The sequence below is a fragment of the Haliaeetus albicilla genome, chromosome 1 (assembly GCF_947461875.1).
Source record: "Haliaeetus albicilla chromosome 1, bHalAlb1.1, whole genome shotgun sequence".
In the NCBI taxonomy this organism is placed as follows: domain Eukaryota; kingdom Metazoa; phylum Chordata; class Aves; order Accipitriformes; family Accipitridae; genus Haliaeetus; species Haliaeetus albicilla.
Genome location: NC_091483.1, coordinates 10,599,093 through 10,626,708, shown reverse-complemented (window position 1 = coordinate 10,626,708; position 27,616 = coordinate 10,599,093). Strand labels below are relative to the sequence as shown.

Here is a 27,616-nt window from a genome sequence, read left to right as displayed (position 1 = left end):
AAGCTTCTACAAAACTTGTGAAAATAGCCAGCCTGCCAAAGAAAAGTTTGATAAGATCCCCAACTCAGGTTACAGCTTTCACTTACACCTTACTGAAAACACAAAATCCACTGAAAACACAAAATCCACACAGGGCAGAGCACATCTAAGTGGCTCAAATACAGAAAATTTTCAATTGGAAATCACCAGGCTTGAGACACCTAAGCCAGTCAAGAAAAAGGCACAAACCCATAGTCCTTCCTCACAGAACTACATGTTTAATCTACTTCCCCCATGGCCTTTGCCTTTGTAATCTATTCTTAAAAACACAACTTTCAGCATCTTAGAAAGATGAACCAAGGAGTATTTTCTGCACGTTGCTACTTACAGAAAACGGTGCTTCAGAAATACAACTTCTACCATTATCTATGGTTCACCTGTTGCCTCTCTTTGTAGAGTTGCCTGTATCCCAGATGGTCTCTACCTGTAGTTCTGAAGTGCTGTGCTGGGGGTGGTTCCCATTCTGTCCTGTCTTCAAATGTTTTGACCCGTCTTTTGCCTTTTATTCTTTTCAGCCTTTCATTCAAGGTACAAGATCTTTCTTTCCTGGAGGAACAGCTAGCAGTCTCTATTATACTAACGACTTGCAGGCTTCCTTCATAGTTTACTGGGAAAAGAGCAAAACACAAATTAAGATCTAGCCTTTCTAATGATGGGATCTTCGAAGACACTCAACATCTCTTAAAATTAGTGTAATAGCAGTAGCTACAGAAGGATGCATCTATAACTGTTGCTGTACACCTTTTCATGCCTGATTAGTCTCTTCCAAAGACGTTCCTTGTATCAACATTTTGTATTAAAATCTTTATGAGAGAGAGAGACTAGAGACGCAGCATAGCTCAGAGCGAGTTGGAAATGGAGGAACTCACTCAAAACTTGGTTGAAACATTAGATGGTGTCCGTGATGCCCTATCTAAATTGATGGTGCTGTATGAGTGTAACAGAAAACCGCATTACACTTCAGCTGTAGTGAGAAACTGGAACTCACACACTGCTTTTCTCAGAAGAATATTGCATTTTGTTTTGCTTTGACCCAATGCTTTGACCATTGATCAAGCTTAGTGCAGCACATAGAGAAGACAGCTACTGTATTCCACATCTAAGAAAGAGACAATGCATGCACAATTAGAGCACAAATTCGCATCCCCTATGACTTAAAAATCAGTTTAAGCTGAAGAGGAAGAAGATGTGAAGACCTAATGGGTTCTAGAGAAACCAATGCTGCAGCCAGCAGGCTGATAGTGACTGAGACACAGCCCGCCCAGACCCCACCACACAGGTGTAACACCACTGCACTCCTTTTAAATTCAGCCCTGCATATCCTGTTCTGAATCCGAAAGCCAAGGATGTGCTTCCTCTACTCCTTTTCATCTCTTGGTGTTTCCTCCAGACTTGACAGAAAAACAGACTGAGATTCATTTGACACAGTAGGCGACTTAGTTGCTGTGACTCTTGTCTAGCATTTGTGGTGCCTGTGTTAGCTCCAAGCTTTCGTTCTAGGAGTAACACAAGAGGGCTTTTAATTAAGCTTTCCAGATAAAGGATCCCTATTCTTTTGTCCTCTACCCTCACTGTGATACCTCCGTGGATCTCAGGAAGTTGTAAAAGGTATTTGGTAAATACAAAACGTATTTGGTAAATAAATGTACCAAAACTCCCCAACACCTTTGTGCGTGGCATTGTCATCAGCTCATAGCCAGCAAATACTTTCTCCGAGGTCTTGCTGGTTAGTACTGCCATTAAACTGCCTCCTTCTGCTGAGCTTTGGCATGGAGTGAACAGCAAAAGAGTATGGATGAACTACATAAGCGTTCAAAGAAAACATGGGAATTCCTGGCTACGCAGAGGCTGAGATGAACGGAATAGTTTTCACCTATTCCCCTTATTCTCCAGCTGTAAATTGTGCATGATCCCTGAAGAATAATCCCTCCAATATCTCTCAATTGCTGAAAATGGCTGCTGTGAATTCTCTGAGAAGCATCATAATTTCATAGTGTGTTTGTTGCTTTTCCCACAACTCTTTGCTTTAATGTCTAATAACTAAATAATGTCATCAGGTATACGGACATAGCTCCCACTGGCTTCAAAAGCAAATAAAGAAGGGAAATTTACTTCATCTATGTAAATGAGGCCTTATCATGCTATGCAATACTGCAGACACTAAGGAAGTTATGCTAGCAAAACTCTTTATAGAAGGCAATTCTGCTTAATGCAAGAAAAAAAAATGACAGAAATTGTGAGGAAGGGAATAGGAGTGCACATTTACCCCTTTAAAAGGTTGCAGCCATAAAAACAGTGCTTAATTCCAAAGCAAGACACTAAGTACGGTAAGCTGAATATTAAAATAAAGTTTATTTGGCAGTAAACTGATGAACTTTAAGAGTGTAGTGAACTGTGTGCCTTGTATACACATATTAAGCAAAAACCCTTTTGGTTAAACTAATGTTCAAGGTACAATCGAGAGACACAAAAGCAAGAAAATGCCCAGGATATGCCAGAATTAATGATTTGGGGGTAGTAAACCCCAGGTTTTATGATATTATGTATTGTTTCTAGACTTAGTACCAATAGTGTCAGCTAAAGACTCCGAGGAAAATAGCTTGACTGGTGAAAGAGGCCTTCCATTAAAGACATAATATTATAAAGACTTCTATTATAAATTTGGTATTTTTAATGACTTCACTCTTTCTAAGCTTTAAAGTAGCATCCCTACAACAAAGTTTTGACTTCAGACCATCAGTTGTCTGAGCAGGTTGAAAAAAGCATCTTTACCATAATCATTGTGTTTGCCAGAGAATAAAAACCTCCACTTGCTTTTAGTTTATCAAAAGACAAAGGAGATGATGACATTTACTGTGTGTTTTCTTTCTCGTCTTTTTTTTTTTTTTTCTTTTTTTCCCCTCATGGCTTGTTCCTGGATACTTAAATATATTGTTTCACATACTCTTCCATAGGCACCCACCTGTGATGTCTGTCAGAAAGGCTACCAGAGTAGATGGCTCTTTGGATTATCCCAGTTTGGCCTTTCGTATATTCTTATGAGCATGTAAACACTGAATAAAGCTGCTAACACCATTTACACGCCAGGCTGTCACTGTGGATTAAGCCTTGCTTCTGGAAAGAAGTGGACATAGATAGTACTGAGATATCTTAAGCAAAGTTGTATCTTGCTCTCTCGTCTTTCTTCCACAATAATGCTCTATCTGAATTAGATAAACAATCAGGAATGTTCTCCTCTGATGGACAGGAAACCTGCCATTTTCTCTTTAAAATGCTAAAAGACATTTATTCGTAGAGACATCCCTGCGCACAAATGTATTTAACTCGTAGTTGTAATAGAATAATTTACATGTGTTCAGAAGTAGCGATGGCCATGGGTGAGCATTCGTCTCAAAGGTCATATCAACTGATAAACAAATATCTTCAATGGTAACGATTTGTCTGAAAGCATTTACAATTAATTGCTGCTTCTCAATACTTATTGCACTTTCTTGAAAAGTTTCTAGATTAGATGTCTGTTAATTGAGCATTCAGAGGGGATTTTAATGTGGCATCAACATTACTGACATATCGGACAGTAATTTAAACACCAGTAAACTTGGCAATAGTCAGTGATTAGTAAATATATGTCTAATTATACAGTGGTAAGAAGCAGTTTGAAGGAAATTTTAAACTACTTCCTTATTATTCTTTATTTTGTTAATATTCTGTGCCTGTAACAGGAATGCTCTAACTTGATCCTCCATCTCAAGTTTAGAAGAATCAGTCCTGATGTTACTTGTAGGGTTGCCAAAAAAATTTTCATAAAATTATCTTTTTCTCATAAGTTTTCAACAAAACATTATTTTTGGAGGGGGGGGATAAGACATCTTTCTGCGTAGAATTTTCACTGTTTGGAACTTCTATTCATATTGGGAAAAATGAGCATGTTGCCTAAATATGAAGCATATATCAGTAGTTATGCCCCCAATCTCCTTCACAAACTGTCTTCTCCAAGGCAATATTTCTAATAATGTACTGTTGTTAGGGGATCCCAAAACCTGCTGTAGTCCAAGGAAGAATAAGTACAGAGAAAAATAGCTTAGCTGGCAAATCAGTCTCTGGAGAAAATGGCAGAAGGACACACCTGAACTACAAATCCCAAAGGAAACTGTTGTAGCAATATATAAAAACAGCCTATCAATGCTGAATAAAAAATTTTCAACTGCTATAATTTACTTTCACAGAAAAGCTGTCTCTCGTGCGAGTAAATCATCTTTTATAATAAACTCTAGATGTCATCCAGATAATGGGTTCCAAAAAAGAAGTGATTGTTCTTCAGTGCAGACACTCCCAGGTTTTATTGGGTCCTGACATTTTCAAGTATGCTCTAACTCCAAATCTCATTATTTGTACTGTATCCCCATTAAAACTTCGACAGTCATGCTTTTCCTTCACATTTTTAGTTCCCTCGGTCTAAACAATCCTAGGCCCTCATAAACTGAGATGACAGGATCCTAAACCCAGCTCTAATTAGAGTAATCTTGTCTTTTTACTAATTTAAAAGTCCAAACAGCAGTCTATTATCTTATGCAAATTACATCACGTATGGAAAAAACCTTGGTATTAAAAGGCCCTATGTGCTGGTTTGGCGCCCAACGTGGGGCTCGAAGGGTTCGAGATAACGACAGATTTGATTGGAATGTGCTAGATGGAATTTATTGCTGTTATTGCTGTTTAGCTATTAATCGGCAGGCTCCTGTGCTTGCCATGGGACTTGCTTGCCTCACCGTATGTTGGAGTCCAGTGCTCGTTAGTGGCTGCTTTTTGCTTTCGCTGCTTGCTTTGCTTATCATCTTACCCTGCTGTGCCCAGGAACATTTTGCTAACAGCAACGGCCGTGTGCATGGGCTGGCAGACGGCCAGGGCATCGCTGCTGTTCCTGTGCTGCTGTACTGGACAGGCTGGAACCCTGGTTGTGAACTCAAGTCAAAGGGACCGTGACCTGCGGATGAGTCCACGTGGGAGCGGGACACCCCAAAGAGTCTGTGGCCGGGGATGAGTCCTCGCCAGAGCAGGTACATCTCAAAGCGTCTGTGGCCGTGGTTATGTCTGTGCCACAGCAGGTGGAAATCCCTTCTCTGAAGGGATTGTGGCCCAAGGAGAAGTCCACGCTGGAGAAGGTACACCTTGAAGCATCCGTGGCTGTGGGTCAGTCCATGCTGCAGCAGCTACACCATGAAGCATCAGCGGCTGTTCATGAGGTCACGTTGGAGCACCTCGAAGTGTGTGGCCGTGGAGAAGCCCATGACAGTGCAGGTACATCCCTAAGGGACTGCAGTCTGGATAAGTCCAAGCCAAAGCAGGGGCAAGGGGAGGAGTTCATTGCAATGTTAAACCCTATAATCTGGTCCAAAGGGACCAGGGGTGGAGATTGTAATGCAAATACCTTTAAATTGTTATAACCCATGATTTGACTCCCACATTATAGGAATTACTATAGGAGGAACCACCAGAACCCATGGAGGACAAGCCTTACAAGAAGCACCTCAAGTGCAGCAGTGACCCGACCTGAGCTGGCTTTGGTGCCCAATAACTCCACACAGCACACCACCTCTCCTGTCCTGAGTGACCACCATAACAGATGGAGCCCAACATCATGGACTAAATAAAGTCAGTGGACGTCTGTGGACATTTTACAGACATTTCACAGGGGTGGTCCATAGACTAGGGGAAAGATATCTGCGTATTATATCAAAGGATAGGAAGGGCAGTGGTGGGTAATGAGGATGTACTGGATAGTGTGGGACTTGAGCATCACATAAATGGTATGGAAAAGGGGGTGGAGAATGTGCTGGTTTTGGCTGGGATAGAGTTAATTTTCTTCATACTAGCTAGTATGGGGCTGTGTTTTGGATCTGTGCTGGAAACAGTGTTGATAACCCAGGAATGTTTTGGTTACTGCTGAGCAGTGCTCACCCAGAGCCAAGGGCTTTTCTGCTCCTCACCCCACCCCACCAGCCAGTGGCTGGGGGGGCACAAGGAGTTGGGAGGGGGCACAGCCGGGACAGCTGACCCCGACTGGGCAAAGGGATGTTCCAGACCATATGACGTCATGCTCAGCATATAAAGCTGAGGGAAAAAGAAAGAAGTGGGGGACGTTTGGAGTGATGGTGTTTGTGTTCCCAAGTAAGCGTTAGGCGTGATGGCGCCCTGCTTTCCTGGAGATGGCTGAACACCTGCCTGCCCATGGGAAGCGGTGAATGAATTCCTTGTTTTGCTTTGCTTGTGTGCGCAGCTTTTGCTTTACTTATTAAGCTGTCTTTATCTTAACTCACGAGTTTTCTCACTTTTACTCTTCTGATTCTCTCCCCCACCCCGATGAGGGGGTAGGGAGCAAGCGGCCGTGTGGTGCTTAGTTGCCAGCTGGGGTTAAACCAGGGCACCCTATTATTATTATATTAAGACAGTCACAAATTAACAGCATTTTCTACCAGATAACTGCACAAAACTTTCAGTATAAAATTGAAAATTAAATATAAACAAGTACGTAGCTTTTCATATCATACTTGCTTCAGCAATCATCCACCGAGCCACTATAAAATGCAAAACTATTAATGAAATGAAAACTAAATTTATTAAAATATTGTTTAATTTAGAATAGCTCCACATCCAAGATGTACAAAGGAAAATCTCTTTTATCCCTTGCTTTGATGAATCTGGCCTGTGATCTTGTGAGCTTCTAAAGATGATCAAATTGAGCAGAGGACCCCATGAATCCTAACACAGTACTCTGAGTGATGTCCTTAATGAACACAGTATGAGGTATTTAGACCATCTTGAGGACAACTGCTTCCATCTAGCTCTCATATCTTCAAACAGCTATTTAGTCAAGATGCACTGTAGGTCAGCTATTGAAGCACTCATCTAGGAACAACCCCTTCTATGAAGCAAATAAAATTTGCATATTTTGACACGTCTGAGAGTATTTCAGTCACTAAAAAGGTTTTAGTTTGGTTTGGTTTCTTTGTTTTTAAATTATTTTATTTTACTATTTCTTCTTTATTTTATTTATTATTACTATTATTATGATACTTTTATGGAAAAGTACTGAAGGGAAAGAAATCGTAAGCAAAGCAAAAATTACATGCCATGTGAAAATAATATTTATAGTATTTCTGTCCATATTTCTATTACCAGCTGTAAAATTATTAGTTTCACCTGAGCATTAATTTTTAAGAGAATAAAATGGGTACCCAGTGTAATACACGCAAGCTGAGAGGCCCTAGGCTATGCGTGCACTTGCTAGGAAGCATTCTCAACCTTGCACAGAACTTGCACCTTGCTACGTTTGCGAACAAGAGCTGCAGAGGCTGGAATATGCTGAAAACGTGAACTACTGCTTTTGCACGGAGCAGATTTTGCTCCAGCTGTCACTAGCACTGATGATGCAGCTGAGTTTTTGCAGAGCAGCACTGCCCAAGGAGCCATCTCCTTGCTTGGCTCTTTCTGCAACGGAGCTCATTCGAAACCACGTGTATTGCTCACCTAAACTATTTGCCTGGCAGCATGAGCTTGCAGCTGGGGCAGGGGCCACACAGTGTAGTTTAGGTCTCATTACTGAGTATCCTGTGAAAATGCTTTGACATTCATTTGATCCAGGAACATCACCTATTTAATTATTTCTTTCCCAAGGTGATGCTGCTGGTGGGCAGGCAAAGTGGGCCACCCTGCTGGGTTACACCAGCGCAGGCAAGGCACGGGGGCAGCTGTGTTTCACTTAGGAGCTGCTGGGACTGGGAGTGTTTTCTAGCGCAGGGCCCTTCGTAGGATCTCTTAATTCAGGCAACTAGACGTAACATTGAGTCAACAGACCCCTGTTGTTGAATTCTGCTGTTGAATGCCTGTGTCTTCCTCGACACCTGTGACAGGTCCGCAGGGACCTTGCCAGCAGGCAGCTTCCAGTGGAACGCGCGTTCAGTCCTGCATGTTGGCTTTATGTAAATAAAGCCCTTGGTAAGGTCAGGGAGAGCTTGGTGGGATTTGCAATGACTAGGAATACCACTAACTACTAGGACAATCATTAGGATTCTGCAGTTAAGAAACCTTCCACGGCTTTTTCTTCAAGGAGTCCTCACTGGGCTGTTAGCTCAAGGAGCATACTTAGGCTGCAGGACCAACTTAACTTCAGCACACAGAGTTACACTCAGCTTTTAAGGAGATACAATCTGTTTAAAATCTCTTTCTCTCCTCTAATTTGTGCTGTCCATAGGCATATAACTACAATTCATTCACTTCAGCGGTAGTTTCATACTAGCATCAGAGGTGAAGCAACAGCATCTTCCACCACCTACCTCTTATGTCATCAGTGTTAAGGCAACGGAAACTACAGCTGGATCTTCTGAATGCACTGCAGTACTGCAGTTTTGGGTATCTGTCTCTGCTTTCATAAAGCCAAATCCTGCAATTTCACATCTCAGTGTCATCTCCTCAGTATGGAGCACGGCCCAGACGTGGGGCTCCCTGCTGGGAAACTGTCCTGTAGTCTGAACTGTGACGGCCTCTTGTGTACCTCTCCAGTGCACTCCGTCGATGTGCATATTTCTCCTTCCAAGTAACCAGTTCCGCTGTCCCTCCTTTTGAAACTTGACTCACTTGGACTAACACAGCTTCTGAGCCTTGGACTGATATGACTAGTTGAATCAAGCAGGTATTCCCCGCAAAGCAAAGACATGTGATGGTGTGATCATATGATTATGCAGACAGCAATTCCCAATTCTAACTGTCTTGAATTTACAATAAAATTAACATTTTGACGTGAATTTTGCTTTCCAGTAAAGTGTAATAATAACATTTCAGAGGTACCAGAGAATCATAAAAAGAGACAAGTTTGATTACATGAAATTCCTTCTGAAGTTACCTCAAGAGTTTTGTCTGTTCAGGTGTTAAGTAACACTGTGGCTTCAGCAGAGCACTACAATCAGTTGAAGATCACTATCATATTAGAGGAGTTTTTGTGCTGACATGGAGTTTCATACATACAACTGAATTTCCTTTCTTGTGAAGCTACCGTGGCACATTATGGGTAATCAATATTTAATTTAACATGTTCAGTAAAATATCCTGTATATCTTTTTCTTTGTGATGTCGCCCTTCTTTTTCACAATGCCACCTTTTTTTTCTTTTTCACCGGAGAGAAAAATATTCAGCCCTGCTTTTAATTAGTCCAGAGAGAGAGTTTTCCGTTTATCCAGAACAGATCTATGCAAACCCCCTTGCAGAATCTATGCAAAAATGGCATTGTCATTTACTGTGTGAGACCTGTTCGTTAAACTATGAAAGAAGTGCAACAAGTGATATATTCTCTGGCATATCATTTTCTGCTGAAGCACACACTTACCTTCAGACGGGTCAAGCTGTTAATAGCCACTGCTGCTCGAACTGTGAAGCAGTAAGATTGGAAAGACAGGGAGTAAGGATGGTAACCCGCAAGATGCCGTTGATAGAAGGAGTTTGTAGAGACACAGTCATTGCATTGCCTCGACTGCCAGATTTGGTTCATCCTCTGGCAAGCTGAAAAGTTACAACATCTGCAGACTTTTTCTGTGAAGAGAAATGTCAACAATTACAATGTAAGCTGTCTTATTTGTTTAAAAGTGCTGCTAGCAATCAATAAATAATAAAATGTGGTATAGTATATACCTTCTCAAATAATTTCCTGGTTATCATAAGTGAATTCTACTGATGGCTGTTGGCAACCTTATAAGTTACGTATCAGGCACTGTAATACAAATTAGCCTTTGTGCGCTTCTTGGTTTTTGGGGGGTGGAGACGTCACAGAAAACTTTGCTAGATTTAAGACAGTATCATATTGGAGCTCACTTTAGAAGTACTTTTAACAGAGACTTGCAGTTCTAAGTAGCTATAAAGATATGTTTCAGGGCAGGATATAATGATTATTAGCAAGAACTTCAAATTCCACTGTCACCTGTTGCTACTAAATTTCCTGTTAGAAGGAGGAAATCTTAAACAGCACTCTTGGTGCGTTTCACTTTAGTTAGTGCATTTCAAGAGTCTAATGCTTATCTAGGCATTTTATTTTCCAAAATAAGTGTTTATCTTTCAATAGATGAGTTACTTAAGCAAATACACATACAGCTCTATTCTTCACAATTTTATCATATTGCAGTGTCTGCATTAGCTTCAGTGATGTTACTTGAAGAGTTCACAAATATTCATCATGAGTGAAGAATGTCAGTCTTAATCAGCTGTTTATTTGGGAAGTAATTATTATGTAATGTTTACCAGTGTATGCTACTGGGAAAACCTTAAAGGGGAATCAATCTGCAGATGCCTATTTACTCCTTTCAGACTTTCTTGACTGAATATGGCAGCTACATTAGGATCAATAAATCCTATAGTCTGAAGCATTCCTGGCATTCATGCCTTTAGGTAGATGGAAAGCGGCTGACTAATACTCACTGTGTATAAATTTTCTACATGGATATCAGCTCAGATTTTTACACAGTGTACTTCATGCTTGAAGATCAGTGCTTGTGAAATACAGCCTTAAACACATTCTAAACAGAAGCGCACAAATACCTGGCAAAGATCAGCAATCTATCAGCAACTTTATTTTAAGATTAAATTAAAGGTCAGTGCGAGGTCTTCTCCAACACTGGTACCCTGCTTGAAGTCTGTGAGGCGCTGTCAACTGGGCACTTAGGTGAGTTGGGTTGTGAAAAGCTGCCATGCCAAGCCAGTGTCGGCACAGCCTGCAGCCAGTTAATATGGTGTGGCCACCAGCTCTGTGTGAAGCTAACAGCACCAGCCTCAGGATTTGTCAGGCTTTGCCTGGACTTCTCTTTGACTGCCTACAGCTTTGTTTTATTTCATTTCTCTGTTGTGGAAATTATCTTAATGATCAGGTGTGTACTATCTGAATTGTTTTAGCTTTTGCTTCGCTTCGTACAACTGCGTGATGTAATGCTTAGTGGTTTATATTCTTGTGTGACGTAATGCTTATTATATATTCTTGAGTGCAAAAAATTTGTAGCACAGGCCCAGGTGAATACCCTGAGGTATGCCTGCAAGGGGCCAGATGGGGAATAATCACAGGGTTTACTGCAGACATGCACCAGGCAAGCTTGAGAGGAAGGTCCAGCTCCTTCTCCAGGTCATATGTGGGCTGAGAGGTAGCAAGGAGTTACTGGAGGAAAGTGGTGCATACTGGGAAAAAACCAGCATGACTGCCTTGTACTTACACAACCATTTATGCTTCTGAAGTGAAAGCAACGCAGAAGTTTAGCAGGCCATTGTACATGGTCACTTCTTGTGCAAGGCACTGGCAAATTAACTCTGAGATAGTGCTATTCGACCTTTATCTCTACTGCTTCCTTGATTTCTATTCCTCAGTCCCCAGTGCTTGGGTTTTTGCTATAAGCTCCTTATAACACACTCAGGCTATTTCACTCAAGCCACTGTTATGCAAAAAAGGTGCTCCTTTAGTGAAGTTTAACCCAGCAAAGGGAGGTCACAAAAGATCCTCTACAGCATACATGACTTTATTTAAGTCCTATATCTGTTTAAAAAGGAGTTATGTGGATGTGTTTAAAGTATCCAGCTTATTTTAAAGCCTCATCAATGATATCACTTAACTATTTTCAGACTAAACAAAATCATTAGTTACAAAATAGCAGCCTTCTTCAAGTACAATTTGAGCTGTTTACTATGGACAGTCCTGCAAAATATATCTTATTAAGAGGGATTGTAGCTCACCTTCAGGCTCTTAAGGCAAAGAAATAGCATGTATCAACCAAAATCTATATATTTAGCTGCATTCTGTTTTGGACACAGAAATTCAGCTGATGTTTACATCCTTTAAAAATGTATACAAAACACTTCTGCCAGATGCAGTTCTAAAATATTTGCGGTGAATTTTATTTTACCTTGATGTAAAGCCACTCAGTCAGTCTCCTGCTCAGTTTTCCTTTGTTCCACAAAAATAGTAGAAACCCATATAGAAGCCCAAGACATCTTCACCGATTTTCCATGTCACCTGTTCAAAACCAGCAAAACAATACTGTACTCAAACCATGTTAAAATGAAAGGAGGAAGACTTGATGCCAGAACAGGAAATTACTGTCAAGAACAGTTGAAAAGTTAAGATCGATGAATGAGAGGATATTCAATGAAAACTGAACTAAATATTTGCTGAGTGAATTACTGCTGGGAGTACTTATAATTATATAAATCTGATGCTACTTCTGTGGAGGCAGAAGCACTTTACCTTAAAAATAGCTATGTTGTTCTCATCTGTAAAATGCTTCCAATGTAACTCTGCTCAGCACCATGGAGCATTAAGACAACAGGCTTTGATTTCTTGCAGGAGAGACGTGAAGATGATGAAAAAGGAGAACGGCAAGGGGCCAGAAATAACTTTTGCTCCTGATAATAACATAAAATAAAGATGTGTTTCTCCATGTCAGCTGATCTTGCAGCAGTATCTTTTGCTTTGTTTAGGGCTGCTGGGAGATGTTCATTGGGAGGAAGAATTAAAGCAGAGCTAAGAAACGCAGCCTAAAATGTGAATCAGCTCATGCTGTAGGCAGTTTCATTCAAGGTTGAACGCTTGTACGCATTATGAATATGACCATCCTTCCTTTCACTCAGTTACCTTCCATAACCCTCTGCCAAGTACAGGTGGTTTCATCTTTCTCTGCAGTACTGGGTATTACTGTGCAGACTGTGAGTAGGCCTGAGATACATATGCTCAACGGAAGGATGTTGAGAAAACATGGAAAATGGCAAAACCTCCAAACCTTGCCCAAACCACGCCCAAGTGCAATCGTGCCATGACGCTGGGGACACCTTCTAAAAACCACATACGTCAGGCACAGTAGACAAGATCAAGGGAGACAACAGTAGCTACTTTGCATTGCATACCGTGATGTCAAGATCTCCAAATCAATCCTAAAAGAGTTAATGTGAGTATCAGAAGCAGTCCTCTTCTCCACCTACCATCAAAGCCTCATCATTCTTACAGCCTGCCTCTGCTGACTCTGATGAACTGCTCAGTGATGCTCTCCCTGATGAAGTCTGGCTTTCCTGAATAGTGGAAGCTCTGAAACACGCCCACGGTCAGATATTAAGGGTACCTGCCACTGCTTATTTCTAAGAAAAACATGTGTGGGCTGCTGTTTCTTTGCAAGAGAGAAAATTTATGATGAATTCAGCATCTTGTTCCAAAGTCATTGAACAATTTGAGCAAGCACAAAACCTATAGCTGCTCCTACTGGACCAATTTCACTTCTAAGGAAAAAGAAACTAACTAACAAATTGCACCTTGGAAAGTTTAAGGAATACTCGGAATGACTCACAATACTTATAAAAGGCACTAATGACTGCTTAGTAACTCACGTCAAGGTTAAGTTTAGTAACAAATATCTGACTTGCCTATTTTCAGGTATTGTTCTAAAGTATGTAAAATGTCTTTCCTATAGAGGACTGACTTTTAATTAATGAATGTTAAAACACCAGTTTGGCTAGAAATCATGAATCTAGTAAAATATAAAGAAGGAACTAATTTTTTTTTATTGTACGTAGAGTTGCTATCGTTTTTATTTTTGTTATGAAGCATAACTATGTTATCAATGAAGATTTGGCTGTCATCATCAAGAATTCAATGACTGCTGTCATGAGAAGTAAAGCCAAAATAAATATATTAGTCTTTGCAATTAGGTGGCTATTTTTATACTTATGGAGACGTAACAGACAAAAGGCTAGGGAAGGTTAGCAGGAGATTTGAGCGTATACACCACCGCATATCCACCTGAGAAAAAATGAAGTAGGGAAAAACACAGCAGAATATTGTTTTGAAAGTGGTATCCACTGGGTTCCCAAAGAGCTACAGTTAATTATCCCCCCCCCTCCCCCCCCCCCAAAGAAACAGGCATATACAATATTTTTGCAAATAGATCGAAGCCCCAGGTATTGGCTCTAAGACTTAGCAAAGCTATAATCCAGGGGCTCTTTCCTTGTGACTTCACACAGAGAATTCAAAAAAGTCAGAGAACATCTCCATTGTCAAATATTTCTAAGTCTTCAAGATGGGTATATATTTAGGTATGCACACGTAGACATACATAGACCTAGTACCTGAGATGAATAGCTGAGGATAATTTTTATATGGGATTGATATAACTTAGTTATTTACACAACCTACTCTCTTAATGGGAAGATCAAGAAAAATAAATAGAGGAAATAAGAAGGCATATTTTATGATGAATAGAAATATCGAACTTTTGAGCATATATACATATGTCATGGAAATAAGTAATAACACATCAACACATGAGAGATGTTAAATTTCTGGCTTTAGGCTCTTTCCTCCCCAGAACATCCTGTAGCTTTGGATACCCACAAGGGGCATATGTGAGTACGTATATACGCACATATGCTGCCCATTCCTTACTGCATTATATAAATGAATTATGTGGCTTTTATGTTATGCAAGAGCTTGTTCTGCCAAGAGCTCTATATGCATATTTTGTATGTGCAATGAATTACACAGACTATTTTGCCATTGTTGAACTGCTAAGGGGGGAAAACGATAAATGTTAATGAAAAAGTCAATAACAGACACTACTGAATTCAATGGGAATTCTGTCATAGTCTTCATTGGGACCAAGATTTCAGCTCTACTCTTTATCATGGCCAGAGACAAGGAAAAGTAAAGATGCTTTGCTATTCTCTAATTCACACTAATTCTTCTTTTCCTTCTATGCTGTAGGAATACTGGTACCCAGAGTTTAAAGAAACTAATCCTTATAACTTGCAAATGCTTCTCTCCCACCAAACTTGAATGCAAAGCTCTAAGCTGAGTTGAAAAAAAACCAGGAAAGTGACTCAACTGAGAAATAGATTACAAGAAGGAAGAGGAGGAATTTTCTCATAAAAAGGACAGTGGTTGTGCATTAGAGCGCACATCACGTTATTTCCTTTCTGTATATCTTGTATTTTAATAAGTTGAGGAGAGATTATTCCCAGAGAAACTATGTGATGATATATTAGTTCCTGGAAGGAATTTACAGAGTAGTTGTGCATCTCTTAAGCCCCTTTCTTTTTAAACTGCATGCATCTAGCTCTTTCAGGTTCCCTGCCTATCTTTCAATCCTTTCATCATTCTCGTTGCCTGTGTTCAGAGCTTTCACGAGCAGTGAAAAACAGCATGCAAAATTCTGGTTTCGCCAGAGATTGGCAAAGTCCTTAGTTGTTTCCCTAGCTTTACATAAAACCTCCTGATCCACTTAAGGCCTGATCCAAAGCTGTTCAAGTCAGTTGGAAGAGTTCCATTTGGTACCATGGGTTACATATCAAACTCTCTGTGGAGACATCAGAATGCAGAATATACTGGATTTCTTTTTTTTTTCTCTAACAGTATCTAATTGTAACCTCCTCTCTGAAAGCCACATGCCTGACATTCCTAAAATAAACTTTCCCTCATTTATTGACTAGTACTAATTCCTTAGTCTGTTACCTTTGGAGACCAATTACATTGCTCAAATTTGAAGTCTTTATCCTCCACTTAGAAAGTGTGTTGACATACTGGAAAGAGTTCAGAAAAAAGTCACGAGTATTATCTAAGATCTGGAATATCCATTTTAGACTGAGTGATTATTTTGGTTAACACAGAGAAGGATACCAGCTGAATTGCTCCTGATCTGCAGGGACCTAAATGGGGATAAAATTTTTCATTGTAGCAGGCTCCATAGTATAACAAAATTTAACGACTGGAAGTTTAAAATTAAAAAGCTTGGATGTTTTTACCAGAGGAGGCAAGAAACCTTTGGAATTATTTGCTTAAGAGCATGCACGTTCTTCATTTATAAAAGCTTAAATCAATCGATAGCCCATAGCCTGTGCAGAGCTGTTGTCCTGTTGCAGGACTCATTTGATGAAATACTATGACCTCTATATGCAGGAAATCCAACTAGGTTTTCTTGCCTTTTTTTTTTTTTTTTTTTAAGCATGTCAAACCATTTAACCTACTTGCACCTTTTCTTAAAATTTTAATGCATAAACATGTCAAAATCAGTAAATGCTTTATTTAGGTTTCACTTTTATCAATTTCACATTTTAATAATAGCCTGTGTACGTGAAGTCTTTATCTGTTCAGGAAATCAGGTCAGGATCAGTCCCAAACCTTGGGCAGAAAGTGCATCCTTTTATTTGAAACACAGAAATTGAGTCAGTTTTACGACCTGTCAATAACAGTTAGTGTTATTCACAATGTGACCTCTTTTTTGAAACATTATGGAGGAAACCATTTGTTAAACGTCCCTTTTTAACCAAATGGGTTATAGAGACCACTATTAATGATTTATTCCATTTATTCCAGATTGATATTAATTTCTTCCCAAACGCTTACTTGCTCTAGGATCCTCTTCATATGTAATATTGAATAACTATGCCGAATTGCCATGCTTCATATGTGCATGAATCTGTTCAGCTGTGGTAGATACATTTGCATGCCTCTTACTCTCAGCTAAGGTTACATTCAGCCTACAGCATAAAATGGCAGACTATAAACAAATTCTGCTTTAAATAGTTGAATTGTTTAAGGATACATGCAAATCAGTATAAATAAAAAGTAAAAGCAAGACTACAGCTAAAACTCTTTGACTACTCCACCTTTCTCCCGCATCTTCTATGCAGAGTGTAGGTGACTTAGTGTAGCGTGAATTAAAGATCTTTAGCCCATAGGCCTCTTAGGATGATAATCATCAAGGCAAAACAAACAGCTGCTCCTACAATCAAAAGAAAGCAAAGACTGAGCAAATCCTACTTGATACTATCTTTTATCTTCACCTTTGGAAGTCAGTGTAGATCTGGACTTGGAGTCCAAGAAATGGTCAAAAGATCTTGACCAAGCATTTTTTACTTTGTGGCTGACCAATAAACCCGTAAATTAGAAGAAGGCTCAAGGAGATGGACAAGGGCATTGTGCCCCTGAAGATCACGGAATAATGTAGAGTGTGAGTGACCACAGCTGTTGCAAAGAAAACTGACTTTATCTCAACACACAGGGGACCAGAGGGTGGCCTTCGTTTTGGGTAAACGGCTATCAGCGGTTAAGTGGATCAACTGGTGGTGTAAATGTTTCTCCCTGCATCCACCAAGATTGTGAATGTCTCCCCAAGTTAGCCAGACCAGCATGGGGGGAGTGTGTATGTGGCTCAGTCCCACACAGAGTATAAAACTGAACAATTTAAGACAAGAATTTCAAAGAGAGCAATGGGCTCAAGCTGCTCTAAACCACGTTTTCCTTCCTGGTGGCTGGGGACACCCAGCATCGTGACAGTGAGCATATTATAAAGACTGGTAATGGGGATCACGTTGGTATTGCGATTGAACTGTGCATTGCAGTTGCTGTATTTTGCCAAGTGTAACTTACATTTGTATTGTGATTTCAGTATGTTTTGTATCATTCTGGTAGATCAAAAATCCCATGTGATGTCAAACCTCTTCAAACAAATAAATCTGATATTAAACATTACACTCCACATGTGGAATATCTAAACGAACCTGTTCAGAGAATATTGGACTCTGGCAGACTTACAGGAACTTTATACCTACATCTGTCTATCCATCTGGATGTGCACACACGCGCTTGTAGGAGTAGTAATAGGGTTTTTTCCTAAACATCTTGTGCAAAAAGAAATCTCTTCTCATAATGTTCTAAAGTTCCTCAACTGACTGAAGAAGCAAGGAGACTACAAAAATAAAGGCAAAGGGATTTTTATTCTACAGATTTTTGTATTGTTTTCTTTAACTGAGCAGTGTCATTTTTGTTAATGCTGAGTAGTGTCAGCTTCATTGTCCTTTTTATTAATTTCTCCGCTCAGTGGCCCTAGACAGATAATAATGCAACAGCAGAGTTTTATACTAACTCAATTTTTTATTTCATGAGAGAGTACATGGATTTTCTTTTCCCATTACAAACTTAATTGAAAAGCCAAAATGTACAAATCTTCCATGAAATTATACTAGAAAAAGAACGTTTCAGGTCAATCAAACGTTCTCTTTAGATAAAACTGAAACATTTTGTTTGGAATTTAAGTTTTGTACACTTTTTGCTCGTACTTGAATTATTTTCATTTTCAGTAGTCATTTTAAAATGAAAAATCTCATTGATCCAAAAATGCCAAAGAGGAGTGTTGCCATGCTGTCAAAACAGTTTATATTTTAGGCAGATTGTATATTCTCCACTATGTGTGTCATTCAGACAGTAATGGCATTTCCCATTGAAGTTTTTTAGTAAAAGATTCTAACTGGATCTCCCCCAGGTACGTCATTCAACTCCAAGTAATACACTTATGCTTTCCCTCTATAACATCATTTTTGTTCCAGCAAGATAATCTCCGATTAATACACAAGGCCTCACCAAGTATTTAGAAAAAAAAAATGGGGGGGGGATTCTACAGAACCAAAAGTATGGGAGTGAAAGTGCATGCATCCACAGCATTGTTATAAAATACTCTTTTGCAATATATTTACTCTCTTCAATAAAAATATATTTTAAGTATATTCTGAGTAGGATCTAAATTAATGCATGGAGTGTACCTCATTTGGCTCTTATTAATGTCCTAAAGCATGTCCTCCATGTTTTTTCGTGGTGCTAGGGTGTTAGCATGCACTGTGAAAGACATCATGCACTGCAATAGCCGTCTTCTATTTCAAACACAATGGACACAAACTAAGGAAAAACATAATTTAATTTGCATGGATACTCATTTCAGGTAACATTTTTCATACCTCCATAGAAGAATGTTTTAGTGAGAGATTCTGTAGGATGCTGTCAGAGCAGTGTGCTTGCATTACACTTTGTAACTCCATGTGTCATCCTTATACTATCTGGCACTTCCTTTTTTTCCATTTTGATGAGTAGCCGGGGGGCTACTTGCAATATAAGCATTATTCAACATGAGAAAGAAGGCAGAAAATAGGGCCCTTGTGTGCAAGTTAAGCACAATTCTGGCCCATTGCTTGTAATAGTTCTCTGTCTTCCTACATAATATTCTCCACTTTCATCATTTTCCTTTATATTGAAAACGAAGAAAAAGTAGTTTTGAACATTTTTCATCCATCTTGGAGTCTTCACTTATACAGTCCCTTTGTTACTTTTCAGTGGTCTCTTCCTATGCTCTCTAGATATTTCTAGAACCCTTTTTATTTCTTTTACTCACCTAGGTAGCATTGTTACATTTGATTTTGCTTTCTTTGCTTCCCTTACTTTACCTCTGCTTTGTTTGCCAGCTAGATTCCATCTAGTCCTTTCAGTCTATTCATGTGTTGGTTTTGGGGGGTTTGGTGGTGGTTTTTTTTTTTTTTTTCCCAGGGTGAAATGAATAATGCAAATTACTTTGCTGCTACCTAACAAAAAGAACTATGTAGCTTTAGGTCTAGTTCTTTATTGCTTTACTTGCCTCCCTGCAGTGACTGGTGTGTTTTGATCGACTTTCATCAGTCTCTGCGTTAGCTTAACAGCTGAATTTAATTGACTGCAGTATTTTATTAAAACATATCTTGATTTCATAGCTCAAATAACAAAATAGAAAACTACAGTTTCTAGTAATCATGTCTCTGTTTTCTCAAGAAAATGGCTTATTTATTTTAGAGTAAGGAAAGGAATTGCATGTTAATGCAGACACAGATAAAAGCTATTCAAATTCTTACACAGTCTTGTATTTCCATTTCCTTTCAAATACCATAGCTTTAGCTAAGGAAATATATATAGAAGCAAAGACAACATTATAAATAAGGTACAGTAAATGCTAAATTGCTGTACATCCATTATACAGCACATCTGGCATGAATGCCAGATCTGTAAGCAATACCTCTTGTGATTAAAACATTGTGTTACATTACATTACTAATATTCTACCCCACAACACTGTCTTTCAACTAAAAAACCCTCAGAGTGCTTTACGAATAGAAATATAAAGTATAACCTGGCTCCAAATATTATTGCCATTTAGAATTTAATTACCTGATGTAGTAGATGGTGAAGTGTCTTACTCAAGAGCAGGCAATGACCCAAATATATTTTTCTCTTATGTGGATTCTACCTCTCTGTCCTTGCCAAAACGTAGTCACAGTTTGAAATTCATTCTTGGGAACTCACATTTCGATCATTTCATTTACAGTGCATTCACAAACTCTTTCGTCTGTCCTTTAGCCATTATATCTGACAGTGTTCCCATCACCAATCTCTTTGCATACTGAAAAACATCAAAATGCCACAGTCAAAACTTTCCAATACTGGTGCATCATTCCGGGATTTCTGAATGGATGTAAAATCCCTTATGTAAATGTTTACATAGGGATTGAAGTAATGCCTTAGAAAACTCTAGTCAGGCTACAATAAGGAAATCCTTATTAAAGAGGAAGAGAGAACTGTATCATTCCTGACTTTGAAGAATAAACAATAGCGCTCTAAAATTACTGGTAGGCGAATACATTGTGAAGATATTTGGGTCAGTGCTTTGCAATGCAATTTGTTCAGGAATTTCTGTTTGGGGTTTTGTTTGCTTGTTTTTAATGAAGCCAGCTAGTGCATGCTCTGTACCATTTTAATTCTATTTTGAAATGATTCACAGCAAGCTTGGGGTTTTTATACTAGACACAGGAAGGTATGCAGGTTTATTCCCTTAACAGATCTGTAGTTCTGCAGCATACAATTGAGACATATTTGTGAGCACACAGCACGTATTGACTTGAACATTAATATCAGAATGAGATCATTTGCAAGTAATGGGGATTTCAGTTCTGAACTGTGATCACCTTCTTCGCTAAGAGAATCCTTCATAGGCTTGACTCTCTGTGTTTGGTGTCACACTCAGGAATGAATGCAAAATACATCATCTGCCCACACGATCTCATGCTTTGCAAGAATCAATGTTTGATTATTAACATAGTTGAGTTTTAAATTTTTACCAAAAAAAGGGTAGCGTAACTGAGATGTTGCGTTTGAGTAAAGTAATTGAGATGTCATATGTATGCAGGTAGGGTGTCAGTAAAAGACAAATAAGATAACGGGGAATGAAACAGACATCTTACAGACAGATATATCAGCCAAGTCAAAAGCTCCTTGGTTCAGTGAAAGCTTCTGGCAACACCATTTAACACAAATTTTAAAAACATTATAGAAAAATGTCGTACTATACTTTATAGAAGCTGCTGGTTAGTGATGTATTAGATCTTATTTGATTGATTTCTGTTAAGATTAGGAGCATACTGGGTTACAAAAGGAAAACTGGAATACATACTAAAATAATTTATACAGGCCGTATATTGAGAGCAGTTTTATTCATTGTAGAAATAAATCTACTCCTCTGTCTGAAACTATCAATTAAAATGGGAGCCATTATTCATGAAAATAAATATATAGTCTGTTATTCATGACAGGAGAATGTATCATGTATAAGTGGTCAATAAATCATTTTAGGGGAAAAGTGATATGGAAAATGGTGGCACTTAAGCTTTCAATTTTCATTAAAATTGTAACTGCAGCAAGCTGTTCACCAGAGGTTCAGTCTCTGCCACACAAACACACGCGAGTACTCCTTGTTCAGAAGTTTGCAAAAACTTCTAGCCCTTTGTCCAGTATCTGACTCTGTTGACTTCCAACACCTGCCAGAGACCCTGCAAAGGGGCAATACAGGGCCATGCTCTCATATACCACATACTCACCTCCTTTTCGGTTTCGAAACCTATATGGCTTTGAGCGTGAATCCACAACGTGCAACAAATTTGCTAAGAAGAGCGTGTAGAAATTTGCTGGTGGAGCCAATGCTATTAGTAAAAATAGTACAGTAGGAGAAAGTCTGTTTTACAGCTTATTTTACTACATTTTCTTATTTTCCTTATCTACTTTTCTTCTTGCTTTGCCAAAATATGTCCTTTATCTGCCATCAGTACCTAACTGTGCTCCTGTTTAAATCAATAGGCCACCTACTCTTAAGTGATCACACTCTCATTTTCAAAACACTTAATTCCAATTGCTTTGCTTTGACAAGATTTCCAACAGAGGTTAAATTTAGTGACAGCGAACATACTGGCGACTCAGATCCTGCTAAGCCACCATCCCGGGCATATGCTGTATTTCATATACTATATTATATGTAATACCATGAAAAGATATTATGCCTATAAACCTAGCCCGCTGCCTAGGAGACCCGGTTATAGAAAATGTTGCAAATAGGATTAGCACTGTAATGTAGTTACATACCAATTGATCTTCTTGCTCCTCCTCCAAACACATCCCATGGCATACAGTCCTTTTCCTTCCCCTGAACGGAGAGGTGGAGCAAGGGGCAGGGCCAGAAGACTATTCTTCTTTTTTCAGTCCTCAGGTCCCATCTTACTGACAGCGCAGAGCAATCGAGAAGCTCAAAGGCTGCATTAAGTGGTGTCAGCTGCAGAGCTCTGTCCTTCCATCTTCATTTTGGGAGGCACAGGTGAGCTGCATTGTCTCCATTTCCTCTGCTGTTAAACACTGCAGAAAGCATTTCTCAACAGGACTTAAAAATCAGCCACATAGAGGAAGACAAAGATGGTGAGGGAGAAGGCAAGGGGACTAACCACCTTCTAGGTTTCACACTGAAATGAAAGACCTGATTTAGTTAGTGAGAGTTTTCAAAAGAGCTGGGGCCTGAATGTACAAGTTGATGGTTTATGGCAATAAGGGCCATATGGTAGCTCCCTTTTGGGCTAGTTAGCAAGACTTAATCAATTTTCAAGTACAGCTTAACTTTATTCATTATCTTAATCTTTTTTTTTTTTCAGGTTTAAATTTTCTATCTAACATTAATCTCTCCTTAGATTTTCATTTTCAGAGGGATTTTTTAAGAGGAGTTTTTTAGTCTGTGGTTTTTTTACCTCTTATAGTAACAATTAAACTGCTGCTGCTAAGTAGAATGGTGTCAGGTTTTACATGCTGTACTAGCAATAGAGCATCACAAAATCCTCCGCTGCAGTCTACCTATCTTGAAAGCCATCAGCTTTTATTTACAACATACTCATAGCACACTGTCATAAACTTGTTCCGTGCTGACCTTCTGGCTCAATGAAACTGGTTTGTTGGAAGAAATTAGACTACCAGTTATGGTAGCACAAGTTCAATCTCTGTGATATTTGTTCAGCTGCTACAGAGGCAAATAAAACTCCAAGTGAATTTGATTTGTGCAGGCTGTATATTGCCATCTAACTGACGGACAGCGTAGCTCTTGTCTAGAACAACTCACGTGATCCATCAAGTGTTTGCAAAATACTGCAGGAGGTTACCCCTTCCTAGTAAGAAAGCAAAGCTCCAGGAAAAAAAGGTTTCCCCGTCAATTTGCAAAAGTGACATCAATGGCTCACATGTCCACACAAATATAAGGGCTTATACTTCACATTCAATATTCTGCATATTCCAAAAGTTTCACATCTATAAATACATATATATACATATATTTATTGCCATTAGTTTCTCCTCTTTGATAGTGTCCAGAGGACATGCAGTCTTAAGTCCATTTTTGTCCTCTAGTGCGGCAAGATGAACACATATGGTATTATAATGATATACTAGTTATCTTTAAAAACAAAACAAACACTCCTTCAATTCAAAGTCACTACAAGTTGTAATGTGTCGATTAATCAAGGCAAAAATTACTCCAAGTTACTCCAGGTCTTGCTATTTCCCAGCAATTCCCTGCATTCCCTTCAACAGTAGCCCTTGCAGTTTCAGGTTTCAGGTTATGAAAGGCCCTATTTTGAAGTATTGATTCTTTTTGAAGTGATCTCATTTTTTTCTGGAATGTGAGTTACATGCGTGAAAATGTGGTAAATTGGCATACGCAGCTGTTGCAAAAGAACAGTGTGTGGTGGGCTAAAGCCAATTTGGCATGTAAGAGGATATTGGACTGGTAATGGTGGTTTTGATGGTGATGTGAAAGGAATGAGAAGGTTGGTACAAGAGAAAATCTCATAAGATGAGGTTGCGTGCTGTCTTCTCCCAGCTGGCTGAGGCTGGAAGGGCCTCGGGTGATTATTACTGAGCAGTTTGAGTTGATTTGTTCTGGTTTAGAGTTTGTGGTTTTGGAAATAAAGCAAGCCCTGAGGAAGGGGATGCAAAGAGAAGATGTATGGTCAGGGACTTTATTTTTCCTTGTACGGCTGGTGAGCCTGCACAGTGACTTACAATTAGCAATAAAGTCCAGACAGTCCTTTACAAATCATGAGCTAGGTGAATCCTTTACCATCAGAAGAACTGAATGTCTTTTAAAAAAAAAAAAGCTTTCAATGAATGCCTGCTGAAATTTAAATCTTAATTCATTCCAGCTATGCTTGGGCCTCTTTTAGATTCTCTTTCTGTGAACATTCAAGCAAGCAATCATTGCTTGTAGAAACCAAAATTTAACTACACAGGTTCTATATTCATATCAGATAAGGTATATTTTTCTATGGAGTGGGAAACTAATTGAAACGGCAAGGGGTAGAAGGGGAAATGTTCCAGAAAAACCTTATCAGAGCCCTGCAACAGGAGCAACTGAGCACCTGCCAATAGAAATGTCTTTCATATAAAAAGAAGCATATGTGTAGACATCCTAGTGACATCGAGGAAACCAAAACACATATATATGCTTTATATATGCAAATATGTCCTATATATTATAAATGTCTATACCTATATATAAATCTGTATAAATGACATACACATTCTGCAACTCGGCTTGTTATTTTCGAGGTGACCTATAAATGTTTGCTTGTTTAGTTTCTGGAGTTTTGTCCTCCTTAAAAAGAGGATTTCAAAATGTTTGTGGATACTCAAAAACCTGCTGCAAATAAAGGCAATATTAACAACCAATTGTACACATACATGAGCAAGACTGTCAAGGTGATTATAGAGGCCTGTAAAGAAGAATTTTAAAATAGTTCCATATGCAATGCACATGTTGAATTAGCACCCCCAAAGGCAACTTCACAAACCAGTAAACCAAGTGGTGACTCATTTGCATGTAGAAAATATCAGAGGAGACACTACGGCTCAAGCCTCGTTATTCAAAGGTAGATATGGCACGTAACTCCTTGCTACAGACTGATGCCTGTGTCCTTTAGGCATTCATTAGACACTGATTCTTATTCTCAAAGAACTCAAGCAAAAATTATAAACAAAAAGGCAAAAAGACCCTGAGAGCTCTACTCCAAAAATAACAAAAAAAAGTGGAATATAATAATACAGCAGCACACCTTTCTTTGATTCCTCTTCTTCCTATGGTGATGCAGAGTATGCAATCCAGGTGTCCTAAACACTGCGTGAATACTTACCCTCTGGACTGTGCAGTGCCTCACTCTCTTTTCCTCCTGTCTAGTAATACAGGCATCTCTGAGGGTGCCAGCAACGATGAGCTTGTGCTTAGCAACAATAGCATAAGGAATAGTCTCGTGCTTTCTACCATTTTGTCACAAGATACCTCTGCTGAAGAAGCTCAGGGATAGTGTGCTGGATGGGTACTCTATTATCTTCTGCTGATATACGTCTAAAACCAAGACCTCCTTACCTCATACATGCATGTGTGCACATCAAGCTTGAATGATCAGGCGAGGGACATCCATTTCCTTCTCACTGCTTCCATGCAGGAGGTGTCACACAGCTGAAAATAGTAGCAATGCTTCACCATAACGGATGGCACTTTGATTCTCCTGTTACTTTTCCTCAGACTTTGTGGTACTGGGTAAAGAACGAGGATTGTGCTGGCACTGTAAACTCTTTCTCAGGCAAAAAGAATTGCAGCTGGGTCCTCCATTATCATGCAGAAAGAAGCAGGAGAGGGCTATGATTTGACATACGCATTCTGGGGCTTGAGTCTGTGAATTTATGAGCACTTTCACAGCCTGCTAATTGCAGTGGAAGTAGGCAATGCCTCGCACTCCACAGGAAGTTGAGCCCTTATTTACACTAATATCAGCTTTTATGTTTTAACATAACATTTATGCCTGTGCAACCACAGATGAGATTTTCAAACCTGAAATTTTTTGACTGCAGATGAATTACTGTAATTACACTTCACTAAAGCAATGACAAAATACTTTCTTAGCTATGAAGAAAAAAGCTATAAAGAGAAAAGGTTTTTCCATACCTGAAAGTGAGTCATACTTGTGAATGCATTCCCCAGACTCGGTCAAATGCTGAAACATCACGCGTGGGCAGCGTTCATGACTAGGAAAAAGACAATAAACAGTGTAGATACTCAGTCAACTCTTCCTTTAACCAAGTAAATTGCTAGTCTGGGAACTTATTTGTCTTAACAGGGTTGACCTCATGAACACAGTCATTAAGACTCGAGAAAATGCCAGGCATGCTGCACCTCCTTACTGTATTGGCTCTTTTATTTAAACAGTAAAACTGAAATGGCTTGCAAACTTTAATAGCAGCTAAAAGAAATACCTACAGGGCAGGGGTGCTAAGAAGAAAATAATTCTTCCTATTTATTGGATTTTCATATGGAGAAAAACAACTATAGGATTTGAAAGCATATTTGTTGGGGAAAAGAATTTGCTCAAGATAGAGAACATGGTGGGGCTTTTCTCCAAATTCCCTTGCTGATAAATGAACACTAATGCTTAAGCCCTTCTAATGAAGACGAGTTTGCCATGGAATAAAGTCGTCAATGATGAGCAGAAAATAGAGCATTTGTAAATACAATGTAACACGGAATGATAAAGCACATCCAATTTATGCAAAGATGTGCTTGCAGCAGTACGATAAATAATATCCGCATAATCAATTACTGGAAGAAAGACAGACTGAATAAATTGTTTTCTGGCAATTTATGGAAAACAAGCCTAGCTCAAAAAGGACAATTTGACTTTAGTCTTTTAACAAGACTGTCTGACGAGCACTAAACCCAAACTTACTGATGATTCAAAGGACACAGTATTTATAACCGTCTATTTTCATTAGCAATAGAAAATTCGAAGTAGGGCAAGAGCAAAATTCCTATTTTTTAAGTCAGAAGGCAGGATATACAATGTAATAATAGAAAAATATATATATATTTGCTCTTCCCTGTACCTGAGATTCTTTGGTTTAAAAACACATGCAGATTGAGAGGGGTGGGAGAGAAAGCTAGAGAAAAATATATTTGAGGCTCATCAACAAATAATAATAATAATGGGATACTATATGTATTTGAATTTACTATAGTAGATATACATTTAATGATTGGATGTTACATCCACTGGTGTCCGTGGGAAATTTTTTACTGAGCTGGGTGAACAAGCCTTTAAAGAAATTCTGGAATTACTTTAAAACTGAACTGGGAAAGTTGCGAATTATATCACCATTTGTTTTTAGAGCCATTTACTTTATGATACTAAATATCTCTACAATGCATGCAGTGGTCTTAGAAAGCTTCAGTAACTCTTTAGCATACCAAGAATATTAGAATGAGTGAAAAGCCATTTAATATCCAGATATTAGCTTTGGAACACAATGTTACTGAACAGAGACAATTCTCCAAACCCCCTGCCCTTCCACCAATCAAAATCAAAC

At 39.0% G+C, this 27,616-nt stretch overlaps 1 long non-coding RNA gene across 1 annotated transcript; it reads right to left on the bottom strand.

Moving 5' to 3' along the window:
• Positions 1-555: 555 nt before the first annotated feature.
• On the bottom strand, positions 556-23,640 carry LOC138684210 (uncharacterized). The gene is made up of 5 exons (XR_011323716.1): positions 22,310-23,640; positions 20,069-20,300; positions 11,967-12,076; positions 9,419-9,621; positions 556-646 (listed from the first exon to the last, which is right to left on the bottom strand). It is a non-coding gene; the product is annotated as an uncharacterized lncRNA (long non-coding RNA).
• Between the last annotated feature and the right edge of the window lie 3,976 nt (positions 23,641-27,616).